The 22,961-nt window shown below is 35.8% G+C and overlaps 1 protein-coding gene and 2 long non-coding RNA genes across 4 annotated transcripts in view; all 3 read right to left on the reverse strand.

Moving 5' to 3' along the window:
* The window catches only part of LOC122974480, a 345,451-nt gene that overhangs the window by 102,766 nt on the left and 219,724 nt on the right, over positions 1-22,961 (reverse strand). The gene's annotated exons all lie outside the window — the stretch shown is intronic.
* LOC122973964 lies at positions 14,504-16,320 on the reverse strand. Its single transcript, XR_006400188.1, has 3 exons — positions 16,282-16,320; positions 15,786-15,818; positions 14,504-14,842 (listed from the first exon to the last, which is right to left on the reverse strand). It is a non-coding gene; the product is annotated as an uncharacterized LOC122973964 (long non-coding RNA).
* LOC122973953 lies at positions 19,092-20,628 on the reverse strand. Of its 2 annotated transcripts, XR_006400177.1 has the most exons (4): positions 20,523-20,628; positions 19,592-19,719; positions 19,394-19,459; positions 19,092-19,250 (listed from the first exon to the last, which is right to left on the reverse strand). It is a non-coding gene; the product is annotated as an uncharacterized LOC122973953 (long non-coding RNA). The 2 variants fall into 2 exon arrangements; XR_006400176.1 differs by lacking the exon at positions 20,523-20,628 and having other exon boundaries at positions 19,592-19,767.

Below are 22,961 nucleotides of genomic sequence, written 5' to 3' on the forward strand. Positions count from 1 at the left end.
TTCTATCAGCCTCATTATTCAGAAACAGTATAATTAAATCATTTCTATTATTTGACATTTACAGTATGAATAAACCAACTAAGTTCAAAGTCAATCAACATTTGAACTCAACACATCCATCTATGGTCTGAATTCCTGCTTCTTCCCCAAAAATCTGGAGTTGTTGAAATAAACCTCCAACAGCAGACTGTTGCTGTCTACCTACTGACCTTTGTCATGGTTGGCTTGATCGTTATTATGGTGGTTAATCTGAGTCTACATCACACATTCAAACAGAAGCCAAATGTCAGGACTCATTTCTAAGAACAGCCATGTTACAAACCTCTGGTATTAGGTTATAAAGGCTGCTTCTGTTTACTGTCATTTACCTGTTCTCATTTTTCATTTACTGGATTTTAGAACTTTAGACTTTTTGGAAATTGTTGCACATTTTGCACCATTGTATTATACAATTTACTTATCAACTACAGTCTGAGTAGAAACAAGACAAGTCTCTGCTTATCAGCATGACAAATACAAACCAACTTACCAGTTCCTCTTTACACAGAAATATGTGATGCAGAAGAGATGTCTCATGCTGTGCAGGATGTGAGTTCACAAATGTTTTGTTTTTTTTAAGTGCTAGAAACTAAATGAAGTACAATTTTTTTGGAGGTAGTAGAAATTGAGTCAAGTGCAATGCATATGAATATAATATAGTAATTACAGAATGTTTTTTAACTGAGTGTCTTTGAATACAACTATGACTGGTGGTGACATGAGGAAGTGAACAGTCAATATTTATTTCTCAGTCTTAAACATCATACAACAGAAAGTCAGAGGGGTGAGCTTGTGAAAATCTGACATTAAAGTTCTCACTGTGTTTTGCATCTTGAACTCTCCCTATCACCTCAGTCTGCTATCTGCTGTCAATCAGGTGTGAAACATGTCATCTGGCTGACAACATACATTTGGCTTTAACTAAAGACTTTATTTCCTCATTTTCATCAGTCGGTTGAGAGTCTCCCCTGCAGGACTCCTGCTCTGTAGGCATTGAGTGGAGTCTTTGATGGCAGGTTTGATTGGCAGGCCGGGCACACAGCACACATCAAATAACAAATCATCACATTGAACAATGAATGTGGCAGCAATAAATAATGAAGGCCCACATTAAATAATGAAATAGTGACATTTAGTGGTGAAAACTAGAAATAGACCTTCAAATAAAGAGATAAAAATATTGACCATTCCACCTCTGTACTAATTATTTGATGGGTTACTGTTAATTGTCTGACCTTTCTATTCATAACAGTTGGCATTCATTGCAACATGCATTTGTTATTTGATGTTTAGCTTTTCATTATTAGATATGGATCAGTAGTGCACCACTCTCCTCTCTACTTCCTCAACTCTCTCTGCCCTCTGATCAGCTCATATTAGGAAAGACATGTGGACTCACACCTTTGGTAGTGTGTAATTAGATGACAACACTAGTTCACTCAATTATATAAATATATAAAGTATATATTATGTAAATATAAAAAGCATTTAGAAACACCACTGACTGTTTACTGCAGAAAAAATGTTTATTGATGCCTAACAAAAATAAAGTACATTCAGCACCAGTAAATTCATTTGTAAATAGACAGGAAAACTTTCCATTATAATAACAGCAAAAGTTACATGTAATAGTTGATAGCAGTTCATTACATATACAAAAGTAATTGTTGACGTCCATCCTGGAGCTTTTTCATCTAACCTTAAAAAATATGCTGACTTTAAAGCTGCACTACCACCTGGGTAATGTTGTTTAAACACTTCAAACGGATACATCTTGCTGCTTTTTAAAACAGCCTGCAATCAAAGTTTTTAAAATAAAGTGAAAAAATGACTGTAAAAATAAAAATAATAATACTACAGTGCATAAATACTAAATGGGAATAAACCTCAGTAGTCTTGTACTTTCTGCTAAAAAAGAGAGTATTAAATCCACATGATGTAAGTATTTTATATCATCTGCTATTAAATTAACTGTACAAAACATTGATCATGGCTGAGATTTGGATAGCAGAGTTGCACACGATGGTCATATAAAATGCTGTTAACCATATTTATTTGGCCTTGTCCATACAGCTGTCTTTACTGACCTGAAAAACAACCACGAAAAACAGACATATAGGGTTATTCAAGATGTAAAATATGCTTTCGACATGCTATTATGACATATAGTCAGTAGAATTAATCATTACAGTCTGCATATAACATGGCAGAATTATTACAAGAGATGTTCCTGGTTTAACTTCAGAATAAACAGCTTCATCAGTTGCTGCAGGAGTTGATTTTCCTATAAATGGAGAGAAGATTAGTCTTAAACATTTGCCAGTAATGTCATCATTTACAATGATAATGTACTGAAGGGTTGTCAGGGTTAATGTCTCCACTGATAATAAAAGAATAACAGTATTGTAATGCTCACAGTGCTCAAAGCAGTTAAACAGCAGAGTATTATGGCTTTAACAGGATTTAGTGAACATACTGATACTGAATATACATACTGATGTATAAATACTGTTCTTCAGCACTGCAAACACACATAATGTAAAATAAACATACATTCCAACACAAGATATTCAATGAAAAAATAATAATAATAAACACTTACAATTTTACAAACATTGAGCACATTACATACATTACACTGTGTTCAAGACCAACATGATGGTTGGTGTAGACTTTACTTACCTTTGTGTTTCTTGGCTTTGCCTTTATTGTGATAGTTAACCTGGGTATACATTAGATTATCATCTAAAACACAAACCAGATGTCAGGATTTGTTTGTTCAGCAGACATATACAGCTGGATGGATGAATGGATGGATTGACAGGTAGAATGAAAATAAAAGAAATTTGGGATCCTTGTCTTCTTTTTTAGTAGCAGAATTTAAAAAATATAAAAGGAAAATCAAAATCCACACAAATCAGTTGTTGTAACTGAAACTTCAGTTTATGTATTTTGTTTGTTTTTGGAGAAATGTCTCATCATTTTAAAGTCTAAAGGCTCCTTTATGTGAGCAGGATTTGACAATATCTGCCTCAAGCAGCTCCCAGTGGCAGTAGTACCAGAGGTGACTTAGATTATTTGAACTGTATGCTGACCCATAATTACATACAGTGTAATTAACAAATAATTATATATGACACATTTTCAATAAAAACATATAGGTGGGACTGTACCTGCAGCAGATCCTATCTTCACATCAGCGTAAACAGAGCTCTCCACTGTTTCATGACGCTTCCCTGTTAAGATGATCAAAGAAATGCATGAAAATAATAAATGTATCTTTTCTTTTTGTTTAGTCTGCTGGCAGACAAAAACATCTCTGAACTATTTATTGCATTTCAGTCATTTGAGTACTCACCCCTCTTAGCAATGTTTTTAAGCTCGATCGAAGAATATGTAATATCCTGCGATTCTCCTGCATCTGAAATATACTTATTTTTTAGTTACAGGATTTCATATCAATTAATTGTATTCAGTCCCCTTAAATAACGTAATTGAGTATTTCTGACTGTTCTGTGTAAATTAAAAGGTATATACTGTACCATTATCAGTGTCCTCAGAGCCTCTGATTGATTCATAGAGACAGGCATCGACTACAGAGCAGTTAATATCAAGTCAAGGTCAAATTCATCTTTATTTTTTATTTGTAGTGTAGATAAGTGTACAAAACAAGGAATTTTAAATATTTTAGTCTTTGAAACTGTAATATTTAAAAAGTCACAACCAGGACTGAAAGATATTTTGATACCATGAAGCAGTGATGGTGTTATTATAGTATGTATTGTTATGATAGGACAGTAGGACAATAATATTTCAGGACTCTGTCTAGTAGTTTAGGTTCAGTTCAACTCCAAACAATGTGAAACAATGTTATACTCTGATCTTTTGTGCATGTGGTTAAACAACTGACACGTCTTTGAGACTTTTGATTAATGTTCTTTGAAAATCAACTGATTAGAAACTGAGTGTAAATATGTTCAGGTTAGAGTTAATGGTAAGTCCAACAAATGAATCAGGATTAGTTTGAAGACTGACCATGGAGAGAAGAGGAGTTTTCATTCTGATTGGTGCTCTCAGACTGGATCGGCCTAAAACATTTAACAAATACATTAAATTTAATAAGAAACATGGAAGGTACTGCTGTTATGTTCAAAATGAGAGAAGATGGTTTTGTACCAACCTGATAAAGTGTGAATCTGTGAAAAAGATACATGTGTTGTTACATCTGGTTGTTCTTTAAATTGTTCTGACATTTCACGTTATGACATCAGCATATGTCTAAGTATTTGAATAATTAAAATATATAAAACTCTTAACATCAGAAGGAAAAAGTCTCACCTTTGGATCGTCTGTAGCGATACAACAGGAGCAGGAGAATAATAATTATAATTCCACAAACCAGCCCAACAATTAATGGTATAAGAGATGAAGAGCTGTCAGGCCTGGAAACTGCTGTAATAGATCATAAATAATAACTATTAATAAAATTAATTAAGTTCTATAACACTTTTCTCACACTGAAGTGCTTTCATAAAAATAAGTGAAGTCACATCAAGTCTTAGTAAAGACAAAAAATCTAGGATACAAAAAAAGTCGACTTCTACAGCACAAACACATAAATACAAACACATTAATATACAAATCTAGAAGTATGAAAACACAAACACATATACATACACTAAACACACAATAAACTGTACGTATAAACATGTATGTGTTCCTGTACAGTGTGATATGAGTCATGACCACTGATGCAACTTTATTCAGCTGAAAAGAAAAATACCTTTGACTGATCATTCATTTACATTTGTATTTTGATATATACTAAATTATGAATTTTATGTTTAATTATTGAATGCCCTTATCTACAGTATAAAACAAGTTTTCTTACACATTTCTTTCTAAGACAGCAACACAATTTACAAGAAAGAAAATGCATGAATTGTTTTAATCCTACTCACCCTTAACTGACATCCAACTCTGTCGTGATTCTTTTCCTGAGTATTTACACTTGTAGAAGCCTTCGTCTGACTTTGACACTGCAGAGATATTCAGCTCCCTTCTGGTATCATTTTGGATAAGTTTGTCATTTTGATAGAAAAACACGTTGGAAAGTAATTCTCCTCTCTTCAGTTTGCAGCCAAGAGTAACAGAATCTCCCTCAGTCACAGGATGCACAGGGCTCACCAGGATAATATCTGCATCTGTAAAACAGTCAAAGAATATGAAGTTTCAGTCAGAGACCAGCTGCTGACCTTTAGAACAAGGTGACATAAAACCATGAGAATAGATCACACATATGCCTTTATTTTTCTCCAACTAATTTATCTCACAGAATCAGTGTAGCTGAGCAAAGACCCAACATTTCAGCTTTATTACATACATGTCTTGTAACTGTAAATATACTAGCTATGGCTAGTTAGCTCTAGAGCTAACAGGTACACATGAGATAAACGGTGGATGATTATTGACACAAAAACACCTCTGACTGAATCAGCATGTTAATTTAATCATCAAGAATAAAGAAAGGTCTTGCTGCACACCAAAAATATTAATTTCCAGTTGTTTAAATAAATATGAAGAAGCTTTAATTTGGTCCACAGATGAGTTTTGGTGTGAAGGAAGCCCTTTCATAATTTATTTATTCTTTTGTATTACCTGTGTTTGACAAGAATACGACTAAATTATAATGTTGTGCAGAGGACGTCTGATTTTCTAATTGATCGGATGATGTTTCTTTATGATAATTTTAAGGAAATATAGTTTAATGAGCTTTTAATTTTGTTAAAGAAACAATAATATAACAACAATGTTTCTATCAAAAGGTCCGGCATAGAACTTGTTTGTCTACACAGGAAGTGTAGTTAGTGACACCATGTTGAAAATAATTGAAATACAAGATGAAAATAAAATAAAATGGAATGTAAACATACTCTGTATAGTGATGTTGACTGCATTGCTGAGCTCTCCTGATCCAGACTCACACCAGTACACTGCATTACTCTGCTGTGAACTCTTGATGTTGCATGTGGATCCAGTCATTGACCACCAGTTAGAACAGTATGACCAGTAGTGGTCCTCAGGAAACCTCCTCACTCTCCACTCAGTAGAGTTTCCTTCACAGCTCAGTGAGACAGAGTCAGAGGTGAAGTGCTGCACTCTGTCAGGACTCACTTTGAGAGTCACTGCTGAACAAACATCTGAAAAACAACATGTAATGAGGAGCAAACCAAGTACAGAGATATTAAAATTAAAAAGATCACAATGCAAATAATCCTCTTTTTTGTATTTTTAATACATTTTGTTGTTGAGAGTAAAAACATCTCAATAACATAAACTGTGCAAAAGGTGCAGTGTTTTGGTGAAACTGTGAGTGTTAAGAACATACAGAGTATATGGACTGACAGTGGAGATGTGAAGTGTGCTGCAGAGTGGTTTGAGCTGTTTTATGGATGTTTTGATTATTTTTTCTATCTTGAAAACTTGCTACCAAGATAACTACAGCAACTGTTCACTGTGAAGCTGTAAACAACCTACGTTTACCTGCCACCTTTCAAACATACAGAGGATGTGTGTTTTTTAATCTAAATGATGTTTCATTGTCTCTATATAAAGTACTAGTCAAAAGTTTGGACACACCTTCCCTTGAATGAGAGAGTGTGTCTAAACTTTTGACTGGTGCTGTATAGTCAGTGTTTTTCTCTCATCTGTCTGAGTTTTCTCAGGTTTCCAGCTGTTTCTGTACTTTGTCCATTTACCTGCTTTGTTGCCTGCTGACTTTTCTGGTTTTTCATTACCAGATTTTGACTGTTTTGTATGTCTATATGTTGCCTGATCACTAGATAAAGTCTCGTTTAAACACACCTGTCTAGCCTGCTGTGTCAGTAAAAGTAATGAATATTGGCTGTAAGATGAGCTCAGGCATCTAAAGTAAAAGTATTCATTGCAAAGAGGAGAAGAGTTTGGTTTCAATGACAAATAAAATCACAATATCTCAGTTTTTTGGTGCTGTAATGTTTTCAGATCAATTGAAGATGTAAAGAAGGAAATCCAGCCCAGTCCAGTATGTAGAATAATTTAATATCAACATTGTGTTTGGTGAGTGTGTTGAAAAACTGAAATCTTGACTTGATGGAGAAAGGTCATAGGTTCACCACAATCAATACCCAGATAATGACATCACAACTGCTTCTTGACAGAAGGAGACAAAAACAAACAAGCAAACTCACCTCCAGACCAAACAAACTCAGGTTTGCTGTAATCAGTGTAAAACACTGGGTCTCCTCTTCCAGCTCTACACATATATCTTGCTGTGTGTGTCGACCCACGAATGATGTAGGAATCCTGTTCAGTCCCATTGGTGCTACCAGGTAGCAGCTCATAGCTGTAGGAGTTGTCTGATAGTTTGGGAACAGTCTTATACCAGTTGAACCTCCATCCTGCAGATGGAGGTTCAACCTCACAGCTCAGAGTTACTGAGTCTCCAGGACTCAGCCATGATGGAGACACAGTGAGGACAGGTGCATCTGTTGGAAAGTGATTTTCTCAGAATGAAAACATGTTATGATGTAGACCATAGTCTCTAGACATATAAATAAATCTTATCTAATACAGTTATCATGTTTTCTATTGAATTATTCAGATACAGATAGGTGGAAACTCAAAAACATGATATTCTCACGATTAATGAAACACAGTCCAACTTACATGACACTGTCAACCTGATGAGATCACTTCTGTCTGTTGAATACAAGTCTATTTTCTGTTCACCCTTACACTGTAGTTTCCACACTGTAAAAAGTAGCACTGAAACTCCAGTATTCACTGTTTTAGAGGTTTTTCTTTGGTTGTTTCCATTCATACTCCCACTCAGTGTCTCCACTATCTTTGATCTCACATCTTAGAGTGATTGACTCACCACTGAATATCTGAGGCCAGTTGGTTTGCTGTGTTACAACAGTCTTGTTAGAGACTGTACCCACCAAATATACACAGTTTGGATAAAAACAGAAATATATACTGGTATGACTGGTATGTCCTTTTTTGCTTTTGATACCAAAATGACTCTTTTTACACTACTGATAACATATTTCAATAATTTATGTTTTTATATTTATGTATTATTCCACAACAAATCACTAAACTCACCAGTTTTCTGAATGGTGACTGTATTGCTATACTCAGTGAAGATCTCTGGCTCTCCTCCTCTTCCTCTTCTTCCTGCTCTGCAGTAATAGATGCCTCCTTGTGAGACCTTGTTAACTAGTTTAACATTTGTGATGGGTTGATATGCAGAAGAGCCTGAAATTTGTCCAAACCACTCGTATCTCCAATCAGCAGAGTCGTCCACAGAGCAGGTCAGTGTCACACGTCCCTTTACTGGTATGATGGTTTTGTCTGCTGTCAGTGTCGGTTTGGGTTTATTTGCTGTTCAGTTCAGAGCAAAAAACAAAACAAGTAACAAGTGAGATGGAATTTCCCTTAGAAAAACTTTGAATATCAATTAAGTCATTTAGCAAATACCATCATATGGAAGTTGCAAACAGAGCATGTGACATATGACTCTCAGTCGATAACTGATTTGGTAAACAGAACTAACTAACAAACTAGTTTTCTGTTCTGACACTTAAGAGGAAGGACAGGAGTCATATTTTCTGTTTCCTTATCTAACTAGATTGAAACAAAATGACATTCTGAATATGATATGTACATATTTGACTTACATGATTTCAATGTGATGGCTTCACTCCACTCTGTCAAAAAAAAATCCCTTCTACCCATACACATGAAGTCTACAGTATGGGAAATAGAAGCACTGCTGATTCTGAATTCTTTGTCTTTACGAGGTACGTCCACACTATTTTCTCTCCATTCATATTTCCATCTAGTGTCTGCACCTCCACGGATCTCACATCTGACAGTGATTGTCTCACCACTGTATATCACAGGCCAGTTGGGTTGCAGAGTCACAACAGCCCACCTATTAGAAACTGTTCAAACAGAAAAGTAAAGTAGTATGAAAAGAGCTTTGCAATCACATGTTTGTCAGATAAACAGGTCTTACTGAGGACAACAGTCCTCCAGAACACCTGAACCTAAACTTTTACAGGATGCATTTATCTCACAGTGCAGAGAGACTTGACTGTTCAACATCAGTCATTTTGGGGAACAGTTTAATAATCCCATGTATTTGCATCTTTGTTGTCTAGGTTACCATGCAGGCAGATTACTGGACATTTTTAAAAGATTCATTAAATTAAATTTTCGATGAACAAGAATCAGAACCTTCTTATTCAGCATTAAGAATTCAAGTTCTTACAGCATTTCTTTTATTTCTTAGGAGCACATTTCCTTTAATGTTTGTGCTTTCACTTTTGTATGTGTTTTGCAGTTTGTAGCATCTCTGGATTTGCAGCACGTTTTTCTTAATGTTTGTGTTTTCACTCTTCTTTTTGCTTTGTCACTGTACATGTGAACTCTTTTGACACACAGCTGCCAAAGAAACAATTAGCAGCCAAGTGTCCAATTACTTTTCAACTTTTGGTTTCTTGTTATATTGAAAAACTGAGCAAATATTTTTATCATGGTGGCAGCATTACACTGCCATAATATTAAGATATAATATAAGCAAAACTATTTTAGCCTGTTGATTTTTGCGACTGGGAAAAGGAGACATGATTTACAATAAAATAATATTTTTCTGGGAGTCCATCTCACAGTTGTTTGAGGTTATGATAAATATTTGCGCAACTGAATTTCATAAAACTTTAGTGCCTCAAATGATGTCTGTAGGTCTGTGTGTCATTTACATTTTTTGTCATTTAATTATAGTTTGAAACAGCCAAATTAAAAAAAATAAATAAACTGAGGCTTTTTTTAGCTGCTGACAGAAGTCAGACAGTTACACAGATCATTATGATGTTACATTCCTCTGAAACACATACGTTGGGCAAAAGTTAAGGTAACTTCATCATACATCCGGTTTAGCTGCAGTTCAGCTGAAGCTCTGCTTGTTTTGACAGAACATCAGGTTCAGTTTAGCACCTGCATTTTAAACTCCTGCAAGTTCAGGTTTAACTGGACCCTGTCTAAACTGCAGCTGAGCTAGTCAGATGCTACGTGACAGAGCAAAAAGCCGCAAAGTTTTCAACTTCAGTTTCTTAGAAGTTTTTAAATCACTGTTCAAGGAAGGTTTTGTTGTAGAATGTCCTAGTATTTATTTTCCAACAAGTCCTCCAGGAAGGAAAGTCTCTTATTTTGATCTACTATTTCTGCATTTTTGTATATTGTCCATCAATGTCTTTTCATTGAGTCGTCATCACCTTTGTTCCAGGTTTCATCTCCCAATAATTAGTAATTTTCATAATATCAGTTTGAATTTGAATTTGTTACATGATGCTAAATGTTCATATACTGTATATCACTGTTGGACCTCCTGGTATTTATTAGCTGTTGTTTCACATCATTACCTCCTGATGAGGGTTTTAAAGTAGAACTGAACGCCTCTGTCCTTTTTTGGAATAACTCTACCCTTAAAAACGGAGTAATTTGGTTACATAATAAAACAGTATAACAATTATACAAATGGGGTGTTGACAAAGTCTCAGAGGAGTAAATATGACAAAAGTGACTTTCACTCTTTGAGGTCTATTCAATGAAAAATCAACTAGAGGATCCAACACATGTTCTGTTTTCTTCATCATCACTTAAAATAAGAACTACTGCTCTATATTAATTCATTCATGTTTGTCTTTTTTCTTACTGATACCACAGTTGTTCTCCCTCACACTTCAGGGACTGTTTACAGATCTTAAAGAATACATGTTGTTTTATTCAAAAACAAATGACTTAACTCACCAGTTTGCTGAATAGTGACTTTGTTGCTGTCCTCTGTGGAGAAGACTGGATATCCTCTTCCTCCTCTGCAGTAGTAGATGCCTCCTTGATTAACACTTATAACACTGTGTGGGTAAACATTTCTTATGAGCTGACCTCTAGAAGAGTCTGAGGTTTGTCTGAACCAGTCGTATTTCCAGCCAGCAGAACCCTCCACAGAGCAGGTCAGTGTCACACTGCCCCCTACTGGTATGATGGTTTTGTCTTCTTTCAGTGTGGGCTTGGGTTTATTTGCTGAGAGTAAAAAACAAAACAACAACTATAACAATTGGAATGAAATTTGCCCTAGAAAACATGTTTTACTCCATTATATTGTTACACAGCAGACTTGATACATTTGAACGTAACAGTCTTCTAATATTGTTATAAAAAAAATTTAAAAAGAAAGAAACTTAATCACTATTTGAACATTAAGTCACAGACAACTACCATCATATGGAAGTTAAGAACAGAGCATGTGATAACTGCTTTGGGAAACACAGGTGTTACCACATAACTAAGAAGGTTCACTGTGATTTATTGTTCACTTATAGGAAGAAAACTGCATAGTTATCTGATCTTCTCTGCACATTTCCCTGTGAATAATTACATTTCAAAAGCAGGTGGCTCAGTTTCAGTAATTCTGTTCCCAAACTTAAAAGCAACCACTTGTTACTGAGCTGCTCATAGGAGGCTGCATCATTGTTGGAGGAAGAAAATATTTTCTGTTATCTTACTTAGATAGACTGAAATGAAAAACAAGCCATTTTGAATATGAATGACAGATGGTTTGACTTACATGATACTGTCAATGTGATGGCATCACTCCACTCTGTTGATGAATACAAGTTCTTTCTACCCTTACAACTGTATGATCCACTGTGAGAAACAGAAACACTGCTAATCGTGTATTCATTATCTTTCAGAGATATGTCCATGTTGTTTGGTCTCCATTCATATTCCCATCGAGTGTCTGCACCTCCCTGGATCTCACATCTGACAGTGATTGTCTCACCACTGTATATCAGAGGCCAGTTGGGTTGCAGAGTCACAACAGCCTTGTTGGAAACTGTTCAAACCAAAAATACACAGTTAGACACAACTAGAAATATAAAATTAGGAGAGAAAAATGAAGAAATATAAAATACAAGGCAACATCAAAAGTATAAAAAAAGATATAAATCAAGTAGTATGAAAAGATCTTTGCAATCACATGTTTGTCAGATAAACAGGTCTTACTGAGGACAACAGTCCTCCAGAACACCTGAACCTAAACTTTTACAGGATGCATTTATCTCACAGTGCAGAGAGACTTGACTGTTCAACATCAGTCATTTTGGGGAACAGTTTAATAATCCAATGTAGTTGCATCTTTGCTGTCTAGGTTACCAAGCAGACAGATTACTGGACATTTTTAAAAAAATATGTATTAAATGCAATTTTTTATGAACAATAATGAGAAGCTTTTATTCAGCATTAAGAATTCAAGTTAATACAATAAAAACAAATGTTGTTGAGATTTGGTGTGAATAGATGTTATTTGCATTCCAGGACAGTTTGTTCACAGCCATATTTCTTATAAACATTCACCTGAAGAAAAGATTTGTATCAGGGGGGAAAAAGTTGTTCAAGTAATAAACTGAGGATCACAGTACTGTCAGCTAATTTAATGATGTGTCTGTTCTCATGCTGAGAAAGGACTCACCACTCGGGGGAGCCACTGGAGTAAAGAATCTTACCTGCCATCACTGACTCTGATCATTTTAAAATATACTCAATAAAATAATCTAAAATCCACCTCACCAATTTAAAATCTAGACTGAAACAAGCTAAAACCATTTCAGCTGAAACATTGAGTTAAATGATATTCAACGTCAAGGAAAAGTCCATAAATAATACTGCATTAAGCAGTCATGTGTTTTCAAAACATTTATAAGTAAAACTGAGCAGCATTAGTGAAGAACCCTCAACTCCTTTATTGTGTCTGTAAACAAACTGAAGTGTCAAACAAATGTTGTATTATTACCATGATAAAGGATTTCAGACATTTTCAAACTTCCTTCAGAGAGCTAAGAGGTACTGGACTAAATCATCCATTCATTATGGTTCTTGTTACCACATATGCTTCTCTTCCACACTTCAGACACTGTTTAAGAATTTAATTTAAAGAATATAAGTTGTTTTATTTCAGAACAAATGACTTAACTCACGTGTTTCCTCGATGGTGACTTCATCACTTTCAGCTGTGATGACATCTGGTTCTGTTCTCCGTCCTATGCAGGTGTAAATGCCTCGCTGTGAGATACTGATACTGTCTGATTCATCAGCTTCTGTTGTCTGAAGATACGTTTTTTCAGAATCTGCTGAGGTACGTCTGAACCAGTCATATTTCCAGCCAGTAGAGTCCTCCATATTGCAGGTCAGAGTCACTCTTCCCTGTACTGGTATGATGTTCCTGTCTGCTCTCAGTGTGATCTTGCGTCTACGTGCTGTTAAGTTTAGAAAAACAATAAAACAAAGAAATTACTGTAATGAACATGTCATCAAGAATGTATTTACATTTTTACAGAACACAAAGGAAACATCTGTCTCAAATTATGTATAACTCAATGTTCAAATGAATTTAGACTCTCTGTTTGAAAATGTTTATGTTCATAAACTCCAACTTGTCTTTCTAAATGCTGCATATGTGTTTTCTTCACATGCTTGTGTGTTTTCTGCTACATTTACATGTGAATCTTAAGTTGCAGTACATTAAGCTCTCTCAGCCTCCCGTACCCTTGTGACAAAATCTGCATGAAATTGAAGACTTTAGTTCACAGAAGTCAAACAATATGACGTCAGTTTCTCTCTTTTGTTTAGTGACTGGTTAGGTGAAGGCAGAAAAAAGATTCACTTGTTGTTCAGCACTCCAGAAGAAGAAGTATGAAAACATTTAAGACAAAAAAAAAATCGTTGCTGAATGAATAAAGTGAAATGCAGTTAAGAGCTGAGAAAAGCTAAGTGGACATTTTGAGTTAAGATTATTTTGTAAACATCTTTTTCATCACAGTATGAAAGCTACTTACCTTCAACTTTCAGTTCTTTCTCTTCGGATTCTGTCCCCTCATCAAACTTACACTTATAAAAACCTCTGTCTGACACTGATACTGAATAAATGGTCATTTCTACAGTGGTGTTTGATATTCTATGTGGTTGATGGTTTGTGTACGTTTCAAGAGATGATCCATTTCTGTAGAAGGTGGCTTCCTCCTCATATCCAGGAGTACGATTTCTACAGCGCAGAGTCACTGAGTCTCCTTCAAACAATGTGAATTCAGGACTTTCCAGGATCACATCATCATCTGTGAAACAGAGGTGTAGTCTTGTTTCATTAATCATCTCAACTACTGTAAATTATTATATATTTCATATAAACAAAGCTGTGACAAAATTAGTTATTTAGCAGCAATATGATATCACTATTAAATATAATGGTTTTAAAGTGTGTTGTGAGAATTCAGCATTAAATTGGATTAAGAGGAAGTTGTACTCACACTTACTGTAATAATTAATGATATGCCCACTAAATGATTTTATGTCCCAATTTCTTAAAAGCAGCTCCACACTCACCTGTTTGCTACATTAGTTTCACAATTATAAGATATTATAATTATAAGAGGAATATTGCTCATACAGGCTGGTCCTGCACTTGGTTTTCACAATCAATGATCACAATTATAAGATGATGTAAAAAGACACTGTGGCAGCCAGCACACATGTCACTACCCAAAGTAAGTGAGATCATTTGAACTGCATGTCGACCCGTAATCACCTCCAGTGTAATAATGAATGAAGTTGTAATGACTGTTGTAATTGACTGCACCTGCAGATGATCCTTTCTCCACATCAGACTCACCAGTGTGCTCTGCTGGGTCATCACCCTGCCCTGTTAATGATGAGCGTTAAGATTATCAGATGAATGCATGAAGAGAAAACTCATCTGTATGAAGTTAACAAACTCTTTAGTAAATATACAATTTGTCTCAAGGGTCAGAACAACATCTGGTCTCACTATATAAACATACAAATCTGCCCAGAAATGATAAAGACCAAAATATATATAGTTTTGAGGAATAAGCAATTCTGCACTAATCTACTCTAGATACAAAAAGGGTGATTAAGAGTAATACAGCAAGTATTAAAAAATAAGAGATAAATATTTATATAAAATATATAAATAAAAAATAATTGGTCACCTGAAGAGTGTATTCAGCACTAAAATAAAGATTGAAACCTCATCAAACTTAATCAAACTTAAAAAAGGTCAAAGCATAATAAAGGCATTTTAAACTATATATAGTCTATATACAGTAAGTTAGTAAGCAGGAAGGAAACAGATAAACGGAGAAAAACTCTTTAAAATGCAATGAAATTCAAAACCCACATACATAACAATACCTTAGATAATTTACATTTACATCATGCATTTCAGAATTTGTATTGATAGATGGAGTAAAATGATACATATATATATACGTGACCGCAGTGAAATAATCAGAATATAACGTTTTATCTCTCTCATTCAGAGGCTTTTTTCTCACTACCGCTCTCTCTCTCTCTGTCTCTTTCTCTCAGCTGCAGAGAAAACAGTTTTGGTCGTTTGGTCCTCATTTGACGCTCCAAAATCGAAACAGGTCTGAGTTGAGACGTCAGGACAGTTTGACGCGCCTAATAACACTTTTGGTGTGTGTTTGGCCATTAAAACCAATAAGTGTACTTCAAGACGCATCACACGCTTTCAGTGCGTTTGGGCCTTAAGAGTAATACAGTGGATAACAAATAAGAAATAAATATTTATATATAATATACAAACAAAAATCATTAGTCACCTTCAGAGTGTCCGTAGAAGAGTGTATTCAGCACTAAAATAAAAATTGAAACTTCATCAGACATAATCAAACTGACAAAAAGTCAAAGTCACACACAAAAAAACAAAAAACAAAAAAACAAATAGAGTTTCAGCAGTGGTAACTATTGTGTGATAAATTAAAACAGATAAGAGGAGAAAAACTCTTTAAAATGAAACAGGTAAATCATGAAATTCAACACTCATATACATAACAATATCTTAAACAATTCACATTTACATTATGCAAAAATAATCATCCAGCAGTAAATTGAACACAGTCCTTCAATCTAAACTGAGCCAAGTCACCAAACAACATCTGGCCTATAAAACAACCCTGCAGTTAAAAACCATAAGCGTGCTCTGTTCAAGCTCTCAGAGAAACTGGTTCAACCAGTGATACTCTGTAATTCTGACTATTCAGGAACATGTTCTTTAATCTGTGACATGCAAACAGAGAAAGTCAGTAATGTACTTACAGAATAATCCCAGCACACAGATCAAAGTGTACCTCATCCTCACATCCAGCTCTGACACTCTGTCACTCAGCTACTCTGAGTCTGACAAATGTTTCTACCTTGCTTTAATAATAATGCAGCAGAAAGTCAAAGAGAGAAGTTACATTTCGGGTAAATGAAAGATGAGATCAGACTTTCTTCAACTTCTTTAAAATTTAGCCTGCCTGTGTTTCCTTCCCTTGTATGCAAACCACAGACAACTTCAACTGGTTTGATAAACATTGACACATTTACACTTCCTGATCACTGCAGAAATACATCCGCTTGTGTCTTGTGCAAAGGTTTGTGCCTGGAAAATGTTATAAATAAAAAATGTATAAACAATAAGTATTTACGGCACATCCATTATCCATAAAATCATTGACTTTAATCATATCACATCATAAACATGCTTAACATTTTATTGTGTTTATTTGTGTATGTTATGCAGTATATGCCCACTGCTCTTGCATCAACAGTGTCTGCATTGTGATGAGGTAGGTGTTGCATGTGTATATAAATAAACACGTATAATTCTACTGTGTATTCTTGGACACTACATCCTGTATATGTGTGTGTGTGTGTGTTTAATAGCCTGCATATTGAATTTGATATAAACTTTGGTCAGAACTTTGGTGGTAGATTTGTGTCTATCTGGTCGTTTTATGAGGAAGTCCTGAATTACAAATGTGTTGCCTTCTTATCACTCCAAAGAGCAACAGCAGTTGTGATGATATTATAGCTAAAAAACAAGAAAGCAGATGAAAAAACTCATCTTAACCCATCAATGAGTAAAATGTTGAATATCCATTTTTCAATTACAACAAACAAATTCTGTATTCTATCAGCCTCATTATTCAGAAACAGTATAATTAAATCATTTATATTATTTGACATTTACAGTATGAATAAACTAACTAAGTTCAAAGTCAATCAACATTTGAACTCAACACATCCATCTATGGTCTGAATTTCTGCTTCTTCCCCAAAAATCTTGAGTTGTTGAAATAAACCTCCGACAGCAGACTGTTGCTGTCTACCTACTGACCTTTGTCATGGTTGGCTTGATCGTTATTATGGTGGTTAATCTGAGTTTACATCACATATTCAAACAGAAGCCAAATGTCAGGACTCATTTCTAAAAACAGCCATGTTACAAACCTCTGGTATTAGGTTATAAAGGCTGCTTCTGTTTACTGTCATTTACCTGTTCTCATTTTTCATTTACTGGATTTAGACTTTTTGGAAATTGGTGCACATTTTGCACCATTGTATTATACAATTTACTTATCAACTACAGTCTGAGTAGAAACAAGACAAGCCTCTGCTTATCAGCATGACAAATACAAACCAACTTACCAGTTCCTCTTTACACAGAAATATGTGTTGCAGAAGAGATGTCTCATGCTGTGCAGGATGTGAGTTCACAAATGTTTTGTTTTTTTAAGTGGCAGAAACTAAATGAAGTACAAATTTTTGGGAGGTAGTAGAAATTGAGTCAAGTGCAATGCATATGAATATAATATAGTAATTGAAGAATGTTTTTTTTAACTGAGTGTCTTTGAATACAACTATGACTGGTGGTGACATGAGGAAGTGGACAGTCAATATTTATTTCTCAATCTGAAACATTATACAACAGAAAGTCAGAGGGGTGAGCTTGTGAAAATCTGACATTAAAGTTCTCACTGTGTTTTACATCTTGAACTCTCCCTATCACCTCAGTCTGCTATCTGCTGTCAATCAGGTGTGAAACATGTCATCTGGCTGACAGGAAACATTTGGCTTTAACTAAAGACTTTATTTCCTCATTTTCAGCGGTCAGTTGAGAGTCTCCCCTGCAGGACTCCTGCTCTGCAGGCATTGAGTGGAGTCTTTGATGGCAGGTTTGATTGACAGGCCGGGCACACAGTACACATCAAATAACAAATCATCACATCGAACAATGAATGTGGCAGCAATGAATAATGAAGGGCAACATTAAATAATGAAATAGTGACATTTAGTGGTGAAAGCTACACATAGACCTTCAAATAAAGAGATAAAAATATTGACCATTCCACCTCTGTACTAATTATTTGATGGGTTACTGTTAATTGTCTGACCTTTCTATTCATAACAGTTGGCATTCATTGCAACATGCATTTGTTATTTGATGTTCAGCTTTTCATTATTAGATATGGATCAGTAGTGCACCACTCTCCTCTCTACTTCCTCAACTCTCTCTGGCGTCTGATCAGCTCATATTAGGAAAGACATGTGGACTCACACCTTTGGTAGTGTGTAATTGGATGACAACACTAGTTCATTCAATTATATAAATATATAAAGTATATATTATGTAAATATAAAAAGCATTTAGAAACACCACTGACTGTTTACTGCAGAAAAAAAGTTTATTGATGCCTAACAAAAATAAAGCACATTCAGCACCAGTAAATTCATTTGTAAATAGACAGGAAAACTTTCCAGTATAATAACAGCAAAAGTTACATGTAATAGTTGATAGCAGTTCATTGCGTATATAAAAGTAATTGTTGACGTCCATCCTGGAGCTTTTTCATCTAACACTGAAAAATATGCTGACTTTAAAGCTGCAGTACCACCTGGGTAATGTTGTTTAAACATTTCAAACTGATACCTCCTGCTGCTTTTTAAAACAGCCTGCAATCAAAGTTTTTAAAATAAAGTGACAAAATAACTGTAAAAATAAAAATACTACAGTGCATAAATACTAAATGGGAATAAACCTCAGTAGACTTGTACTTTCTGCTAAAAAGGAGAGTATTAAATCCACATGATGTAAGTATTTTATATCATCTGCTATTAAATTATCTGTACAAAACATTGAGCATCGCTGATATTTGGATAGCAGAGTTGCACACAATGGTTATATAAAATGCTGTTAACCATATTTATTTGGCCTTGTCCATACAGCTGTCTTTACTGACCTGAAAAACAACCACAAAAACAGACATATAGGGTTATTCAAGATGTAAAATATGCTTTCGACATGCTATTATGACATATAATCCATTTAATGATCAGTAGAATTAATCATTACAGTCTGCATATAACATGGCAGAATTATTACCAAGAGCTGTTCCTGGTTTAACTTCAGAATAAACAGCTTCATCAGTTGCTGCAGGAGATGATTTTCCTATAAATGGAGAGAAGATTAGTTAAAAATATTTGCCAGTAATGTCATAATTTACAATAATAATGTACTGAAGGGTTGTCAGGGTTAATGTCTCCACTGATAGTAAAAGAATAACAGTATTGTAATGCTCACAGTGCTCAAAGTGTCAGGGCTCAGGAGATGCAGGAGTGGACCCAAACGCAGAGACCGGAATGCAGATATGATGAACAAACTCTTTTAATAGTGGATGGTCACGGACAGGTAAACAGGGCTGAACAGAACTAGCAGAAGGAACAACACAAAACGATCCAACAAAGACTGAACAGAAAACCAGAACTTAAAGAAACTGAACTAACAAGGAGATGAGGTGCAGGTGGGGAGATGGGTGGAGAACTCGAGAGGGGAATGAACATACAGGGAGCTGATTGGCTGAGGACACACAGGGAGTGGGGCAGGGCTGACGAGGCTAACACAGGGCAGGTGTGGGGAAGACAGCAGGGCAGGGCTAATGAGTCCAAATGCAGGGCAGGTGTGGAGGAGTACATGAACACAGAAGGGAAACAGAACAAAAACCCAGAAAACAAACCCAACGCCATCTACACCAACCCATCCAAAACCAAACACAAACCCAAGCACACAACCCAACAAACCAATGATGCAGTGATGAACCGAGGGACTAAACAAACGTGCAAAACCAGGAGACCCCACAGAACACAACATAAGACCAAAAAAACCACCTTAAGTCCAGGCAAGATGTGACAGAAACATGTAAAATAAAATAAGAAAATCATGAAATTCAAAACCCACATACATAACAATACCTTAAACAATTTACATGCATTGTGCCATACAGTGTTTATGCAAAAATAATTGCTTCAAAAAACAGTCCCTCAATCTAAACTGAGCCAAGTCACCAACCAACATCTGGCCTATAAAACAACCCCGCAGTTAAAAACCAAAAGCGTGCTCTGTTCAAGCTCTCAGAGAAACTGGTTCAACCAGTGATACTCTGTAATTCTGACTATTCAGGAACATGTTCTTTAATCTGTGACATGCAAACAGAGAAAGTCAGTCATGTACTTACAGAATAATCCCAGCACACAGATCAAAGTGTACCTCATCCTCACATCCAGCACTGACACTCTGTGTCTCTCAGCTGCTCTGAGTCTGAGACTTTGCTTTGAGTTTTTGAGTTTAGTCTGCCTCTGCTTCCTTCCCTTTTACACAAAGCTCAGACAACTTCAGTTGACCGCAACAAACGTTGACACATGTACACTTCCTGGCCACTGCAGAAATAAATTAGCTTGTCTCTTGTGCAAAATGTTTGTGTCTGGAATATGTAATTTAAAAAAGGCATTAACTATAAGTAATTATTGCACATCCATGGACCATAACCACATTGACTTTAGTCATATCACATTATAATCATGCCAAACATTGTGTGTTTATTTGTGCATGTTATGCAGTATATGCCCACTTCTCTTGCATCAACAGTGCCTGCATTGTGATGATGTAGGTGTTGTGTGTATATATATAAATACACATGTGTAATTCTACTGTATGGGCATAAACAGTACATCCTGTATATGTGTGTGTGTTTAATAGTCTGCATATTGAATTTGATATAAACTGTGGTCAAAACTTTGATTTGGTAAAACAGCCATGTTACAAACCTCTGGTGTTAAGTTGTAATGGTTGCTTAAGTTTTCCGTCATTTACCTGTACTAGGGATGCACAATATTGGATTTTTTGCTGATATTTCCAACTCATTGTAGCCGATTGCTGATGCCGATACCGATATATGCACATATTTTTTTCCAGCTGGCTGAGGAGACTATTATGCATGCAAGCGTAGATTGTACTAAGTATGATCAAGAAAGACAATATATGAAGGTAGAACTTAGGAAGACTGGAGTTCAGGAGCTCAGCGTTAAAACTTTAATGAACCAGCCAAGTGGGTGGAGCAGTAGAGTTTTCTTTGAGTTTATTAGACAGACAGGATTAATATGTGGGATTTAATCTCTGGTCCACACTCCGGAGCAGAAGATGGCAGTAATGCACCTAATACGCTGGTTGCCAACTGCTGTTATAAATCAAAAAGATCCCGCCCCCCCCCCCCCAAACAGGGTGGTACATCCTGTCAGCCGAGGTGTTTCCTACCTGTGCAGCAGAACATACCGAGCTCCGGTTTGTTATTCAGGTTAAAGTGGGAAGAAGCAGCTGGTCTGACGGGCAGCTGAGTGAAATGGAGCTTGCAGAGGAAACACTTGGACAGTCAGGGAGAAACAGTCTGTGAAGGGAAGCACAGTTAGGCGATGGAGGAGAAGGCAACAAATCGGCCTCTCATAATCAGCAGAAATGGCCGATGCCAATATTTCATTTTAGAGCTTTTATCAGCCGATATGGATGACGTGCCGATAATATCGTGCATCCCTAACCTGTACTCATTTTTCATTTCCTAGACTTTGGGTGGACTATGGAATGCAAACTTGAAGTTTACTTAGCAACTAAAGTCTGTGGAAACAAACCAAGCCTCTGCTTATCAGCATGACAAAAATAAACCAGCTCACCAGTTCCTCTTTACACATCACGTGTTGCTTTGATAGCAACACATACATGATGCTTTGAATTAAACTGCTGTCATCACATTTACACCAATAAGCAGAAATAAGAGATGTCTGATACTGTGGAGGATGTGCAATCAGATTTTTAGGTGGCAGAAACTAAAACAATTGTAAATATTTTCGGGGGAAGCAGAAATTGAGTCAAGTGCAATGCATATGAACATAATATAGCAATTACAGAATGTTTTTTTAACTGACTGTCTTTGAATACAACTAAGACTGGTGGTGACATGAGGAAGTGGACCGTCAATATGTATTTCTTAATCTGAAACATCATACAACAGAAAGTCAGAGGGGTGAGCGTGAGAAAATCTGACATTAAAGTTCTCACTGTGTTTTACATCTTGAACACTTCCTATCACCTCAGTCTGCTATCTGCTGTCAACCAGGTGTGAAATACGTCATCTGGCTGACAAGATACATTCGGCTTTAACTTGTAAAAGCTCCACTGTAAGTGGCCTAGACAAACTCCACTCAGACCTACCTCTAACAAAATGATCTAAAATGATTTAAATATAATTGGTTATAAATTAATACATGGAAACATGTCTTATACTGTTTGTGCTGAACTTGCACAGTCTGTGCTGAACTTTAATGCAAGGTGCAAACCATCATCTTGGAAATAGACAAACTGGTAGAGAACCTGAGGCCCACGAAAAAGCTGTGGTTTCCTGCACCACCCGTATATGCTTAACCTCAGCAGTTAAGGGGTTGAAAATGTAGAAGTATCTCACATTCTAGAGTTCTATGCATTGTGTTGTGATTGACAAACAAAGAAGTATCATTGTATCGTGCAATGCAAGTAAATGTTAGCCAATAGCTTGTTGATGTTTTGGCGAATGACCATATATGGATACTGAAATGTAAGAAGCCAGAGATGTATTGATATAGAGGTGAAG

The sequence above is a fragment of the Thunnus albacares genome, chromosome 22 (assembly GCF_914725855.1).
Source record: "Thunnus albacares chromosome 22, fThuAlb1.1, whole genome shotgun sequence".
NCBI lineage: Eukaryota > Metazoa > Chordata > Actinopteri > Scombriformes > Scombridae > Thunnus > Thunnus albacares.